Source organism: Limulus polyphemus, unplaced genomic scaffold (genome assembly GCF_000517525.1).
Source record: "Limulus polyphemus unplaced genomic scaffold, Limulus_polyphemus-2.1.2 Scaffold8657, whole genome shotgun sequence".
NCBI classification, from domain to species: Eukaryota; Metazoa; Arthropoda; class Merostomata; order Xiphosura; family Limulidae; genus Limulus; species Limulus polyphemus.
In genome coordinates, this window is record NW_013674267.1 from 7,833 (window position 1) to 14,212 (window position 6,380).

At 34.5% G+C, this 6,380-nt stretch overlaps 1 protein-coding gene across 1 annotated transcript in view; it reads right to left on the reverse strand.

Annotated features, from left to right (window-relative positions):
• Positions 1-3,070, reverse strand: part of LOC106475490 — a 6,877-nt gene extending 3,807 nt beyond the window's left edge. The window contains exon 1 of the mRNA XM_013936170.2: positions 2,835-3,070. The gene's annotated coding sequence lies outside the window, so the exon portion shown is untranslated. The remainder of the gene's footprint in view (positions 1-2,834) is intronic.
• Between the last annotated feature and the right edge of the window lie 3,310 nt (positions 3,071-6,380).

Consider the following 6,380-nt stretch of genomic DNA (forward strand, 5'->3'; position numbering starts at 1 on the left):
CACTGATACAAGACTAACCAAATAACCAAGATACTAATGTTGGAAAAAAAAAGTGAAAGTGGTATGACTTGAAAGTAACAAAGTATCTTAAATTATAAGGAACTCGATAAATATAGTCTGTAGCTTTTCAAAAAGTTAACCGATCTGCAATATGTGGCATTCTTTATCTACAAAAGTATTACTGTACAAATAATATTTGTAAAGTTTCTGATAAATTATGAATACCTATAACTGTTCTAAAACAATAAAGGAGATGTGGGTAAAGCATATAATAATTGGCATACTCAAGTTTTGTATTTTTCAGCACACAAAATCAGAAAATGGACAGAAATATACAAGTTGTCTCTTTGGTAAGTAAAATCACAGGTGATAATTAAAGTAGACTCTGAATACTGAATAAGGATACAAAAAGGAATCAAATTTGTTCAACTAGTGGGATTGAAGACTTTTACAAAATGATCCAATAAAGAATGATGTGATTAAATTCATTATCAATCTTATCGTGGTGGAAAATTATACTTATTAGCCACAAGTTGAACCATTTTCTAAAATTTTTACTTGTTACACTTAATAACAAAGTCATTTTTAATACCTTTAATGATACAGAAATCAAAATGCTTTTCTACACGTAGCTTACAAAATCCTAGAATCAAATCATGCCAACTTTTCTACATTCCAGCAAAATCAAATGCAGATCCCATGTTTTTATTTTTTAAACAAGATACCACTCTTTCTGCACTATTTCCAGCAAAACAAAAACATTTTACCCATCAAGGTTCACTCTTCTTTTTTATCAAATCCAATCAATCAAAGCATCCAAAACCAAACTAAATGCCTATGTTTTGCATCCATTTCACACTACCATAGATAAATAAGTGTGGAAAGCTTCATTTTTCATAATACTACCATGTAAAGAAACCCAATAATATATGTTCAATAATTCTGTTTTAAAAATGTTAATTGAGACCCATGGATTAGCATTTAAAGATGCTTGAGACTCATGGATTAACATTTAAAGATGTTTGATTTAGAAAGAAATTATGATGGTAGTATCCATGAATTCTGAAAGGCACATAAAGGTGCAGTGTTATATTATTGGATTATTTAAAATGAGAATATTATTGTCACTACAGAAGACTGGTAGAGGTTCCCTTTTTCTAGGAGGTGGATTAAAGAAGATTTTAAAACCATGATTTTCTTCAGAGTTTCAAAATCAGATCAAAGATCAGATAAGTAATCCTCCATCTTTCGTTCCTGATAAGTCGGTATAATTTGGGCAAATGCTTGAAGATTGAAGAGTTGCTGGTGTTACTTCTATTTTTGAAGAAGGTATTAATAATTTTACTCTGGAAATTATAAGCCATTTATTGTTACTATTGCAATGAGAAAAAATTCTAGAGTTTGAAACAAGAAGCTTTGCAAAAACATTTACTGAAATATAATATCGTAAAAGAAAGTCAATATGGTATTCACCACAGGAAAAGTTTGCCTTACTACCTTACTAACCCGTTATATTTTTTCTGAGGATGTTAGTTGTCATCAGAACATTGAAACAAGTGTGGACTTGATGTACTTAAATTTTCCAAAAAAAGCTTTTTATAATGTGCCACACAGATAGTTAGCTAACGAGATAAGTAAATTTTAGATTAATTGGATGAAATAAAGCAAAAAGCTGTTATGGTATCCAATCAAAATGGACCATTATTATCAGAGTGCTTTCCCTAATCAACATTAAGACTACTGATACAATGATAGTAAAAATCAGTAAGTTAGCAAAGTTTGCCAATGACATTAAACTCTTGGATATTTCTAGCTATATTGAGATGTTGAGGTACTACAGAATAGTCTGAATCAATTGCCAAGTTGGACAAATACTTGGCAAATGACCCTTAATTACAGTAAGTGCATGGTAATACATTTGGGTTATCATGATTTGGGTCACACATCTATATTACATAGATTGAAACAAACTAAATAGCATGAGTGAAGAAAAAAATCTTAGCATGTTGGTGGATATGTCACTCAAGCCATTTCAGTAATATTCTTGCTAGCAGTAAAACTAATAAAATTTAAGGGGTATTGATAGACACAGTGATTAAAAGTCAAAAGAGGTAATTATCTCTTTATATAAATTTCTAGTTAGACTTCACTTGGAATACTGTGTACAGTTTTGGTCTCATCTGAAAAAGGATGCTGATTTATTAGAAAAGGTTCAGAGCAATGCTACTGAGATGATTCCTATAATAGAAGGGTTATCTTAGAGGAATTGGTTAAGATCTTATTTTTCTCCTGAGAAAAAAAGAAAGAAAAAAGAGCTGATCCTGTTGAAGTTTACAGGATTATCCATGAGATCGATAATATAAAGGCCTCTGATTTGTTTGTGTTGTATTCTAAAGACAACAGGATGAGAAGAACAAGCTTCAGATTTGAAAAATACATGCTAGGCTCCAGTTACGACAATTTTATTTTTTAACACTAACATGGAGATTGGCTTATGCAAAGAGTTACCATTAGAAGAAGACTAGAAGCCAACACTTTTATTGCAAGATTTGAAATAAAAATCCAAGTGGAAACACTTTTGATGAATATAACTTGAAAAGACACACTCATTATCTCAAGGTGAAGCATATTTCAACTAGGCAGTAACAAATCAATACAGTAAGAGCCTGAACCCAGAACACCAAGTTAATGAAACACTGTTTTACTAACGTAGTAACTATTATAATACTAACACCAACAGAGCATTAGAGGCTACATGTACTTAAAAGTTATACTATAGTCATAAGTAAATTATAAGATATTTAGTTATAAATATTACTATTAGAACCTTGTACCTTTGTGTCTAACAATATGTCGCCCTTTTCACTAGCTTACTACCATGAAACGCCTGTATAAGTAAGTATCTGCAACGCTTACAGAAAAAGTTATTGAACTGTATATATACGTATACATGGTTATATTATTATACTATTTTACAGAGCTCACAAGTAAACAACTTAGTGATAAACTTTGACCAGTTAGATCTACTATCACATAAAATTAAAAGTAACGCAACCTGGATTATTAAACGCTGTCTTTTAATTTTATATTTTACCATATAAAACACTCGTTTAAACAGAGGTAAGAAGCAGTTCTTTCTTATTCCTAAGTAAACATTTTGATAAAAATAAAGAGGTTTATTATTGTTAAAACAGCTAGAATGCGAAATATCTATTTATACTAGCGAAGTAAAATTTTATATGAAAAGAACTCAATGGAAACCGATTACTGATTGGCTTTTCACAATATTATAAAATTATATCATAGTTCTATAAAATGTTCAGAACGATCACACATTGATATTTTGTTAATTATTTATAGTTATTATTGTTGCACAATAAACTTTAATTTGATGAACCTACAAATACAGTGTTTGATTTGTATTTTTTTTTAATTTCGCGTAAAGGTACACAAGGGTTAGTCAACAAAACCCACTGCCAACTCTTGCGCTACTATTTTACCAACGAAGTAGTGGGATTGACCGTCACATTATAGTGTCCCATGGTTGAAATGGCATGCATGTTACGGTGAGGGGATTTGAACCCGCGAACCACAGATTGCGAGTCAAGCGTCCTAACCACAAAACACCTTTTTATCGCAATGCATAAACAACCACACCCGGGCATTTACGAGTTAAAGAGAATGTATGGGAAGATACCCACAAGCATCTATCCAATATATTCATTAAGAGACTACTAAGCAAACTGATGTGGGATCACATGGGTTTGAAAGGCATCTTATCTCTCACGGAGGCAGTTTCTATGGAAACAGTGATCATGTTGAACAATGGACTGGAGCAGGAGAAGAAACCAGCAACAGTGGAATCATTTATAAGACAACCTTTAGGGTCAATGACGGCCACCAAAGCTTTTAAAAACATCGACTGCCAGTTCCACCAGCTTCCATGCGGCAGATTCTGTAGCCACCATGGTTTTCTATAGAACAAATAGGGCGTCAATGGTCTAGTTGCTATGAGGCAGGGTGTGAGTGAAAGAGATTCTGTTTCAACTCTAGCTTATCTGGTCTCTGATTTTACAAATGTTCATATTCTGTTGCTAGAGAAGACCAAAGGATGCAAATACCATTCAAACTGGCACTGTAACAGATCCAGGAAGGTCAGTAATGATAAATGGCTGTTGTAGACCCTAGTGATTTAAACTGATAGATCTTCAGAAGGATGTAGCCACCATCTTGGGCAAGTGCAGCAATTGGCTCACACTTAACATTATGGTGGTTGGTTAGGAAACTGTGGATTTGGTGTCTGGCGTACGGAATGTGCCAATATTGATACATGAATGTGAGGTTAAAATTTCGGTGGAAACTGACACAGTCAGAACATTAATTAACTTTGCTGTATATCAGACACTCCATGTTAAGCCACCACTTTTAACACAAATTTCAATCTGGCAAATGTATGTAAGTGTGTCTCCAACTTTTCTTGGTAATGTCTTAATATCTTAAGGATGGATCTACTGCAGGAATTTTCAGCCATTTGCTCTGGGAACATTGTGCACATGCATATTGAAAAGGAAGGTAGTTCTCCCAATTTACAAGTGGTATCCTGTGGTGTACTATACATGCAGTCTAATACATTCTTACTATGTGATGCAGTAATAGAACCAATGCATCAAGCACCATTTTATGTTTGGAAAGCAAGCTTCTCTTGCTTGAACAGTGATCTGTTTAAGTTTAGATATTGTATTAGTGCTAGTCTGTAACTAGTGGTATTCAGCTTTCAGCTGGAATGGTCATTGGTACGGTAACAGAGGCAGAGGTGATATAACTAGCCGCCTAGGTAGCTTTGCAGCCATTGTATCGTGTCTGAGAATGAATACATATCTTCTAAAATTTCTGAAGTTTCTAGTTGAGTATCATGCAAGCAATCTGAATTGAACAGAGACATGCTCAAGTAGTTTGCTGATGTATTCATAAGACCATGAACAATTTGGCCGGACAATAATCACACATCATCACATAGATACAGGTAATATGTCCCCAATAAAACAATTGTCACAGAGGCTTCCTTGAAGCTCCATGGAAATAGTCAGCACTGAAATTGAGCTGATGTTTAAAGTGCAGGCTAAAACATACTTTTACAGTGCTTGGTTATCTTCAGAAATAAAGTCAAGGTTCTGGGTGGTATTCAAAAGGGTGAACTCAGTAACATATTAGGTCGTCAAGTAATTAACGAAAATACCCGAACAACTTATATATCAAAACAAAACGTTTAATAAATGAAATAGTCTTCATTCTTATCAATGATGCTTTTCCATCTTACAACAAGGTTGTTAATGCCCTTATTAAAGAAAGCACTTGGCTTTCAAGCAAAAAACATGTCGATATCCTCTTTAACACATTCCACATTTGCATACGTTTTCCCATTAAGATGGTGTTGCAGCGAACGATAAATATGGTAATCTGATGGTGATGTGCTATATCTGTAGAATATGGTGGGTGGGGGAGAACTTCCCAACCCAACTCCATAATCTTGTATTGCGTCAAACGTGCCTCATGTGGACATGCGTTGTCGTGGAGAAGAAGAAGAACACCTTTCCGATTGACGAATGAAGAGCATTCCTAATGAAGGTCTTGATTTAAACGTTCCAGTTGCTGACTGCATTGACAGTTCGCTGTGGATTGAGGAGTTCGAAATGAATTACTCCTTTAATGTTCCACCAAATGCAAAGCATCACTTTCTGCGGATGCAGTCCAAGGTTTGGAGTCGGAAGTGGTTTTTGTCTAGGACTCAGCCATTGTTTCTGGCGTTTAATATTCGCATAGAGAATTCATTTTACATCACCAGTGACAATTCTGTCTAAAAATGGTTCACGTGCATTATGCGCCAGAAGAGACGAAGTAACGATGATCATCGGATAGTTCGTGAGGCACCCAAACACCTTCTTTATGGAGTTTTCCCATATTCCTTAGATGTTTATGTATTGTTTCATGAAAGACATGCAATTTTAGGGCCATTTCACCAGTGTGTTGTCTTGGGTTAGACTCAACAAGCGTCTTCAGAGCATCAAAATCATTTCGAATATGTCTGTCCCTGCCATCACAGTTTTTAAGGCTAAAGTCACCCGAACGAAATTTTCTGAACCATCGTTAACACTTACGAGCGTTCAAAGCATTTCCATAAACTTCTTTGATATTCTTTGTGGCTACAGAGGCGTTGTTTCCCTTCTTGTATTCAAACAGCATTACACGCCGAATGTGTGTCTCGTCGTGTGCTATCACTATAAGGGATTAGAGTATACTAAACTTTATACATTATATAGGCTACACTAACGTGACGTTTAGGCAGTTCGTTTAACTATCATATATGATGTACGTTTTTGGGG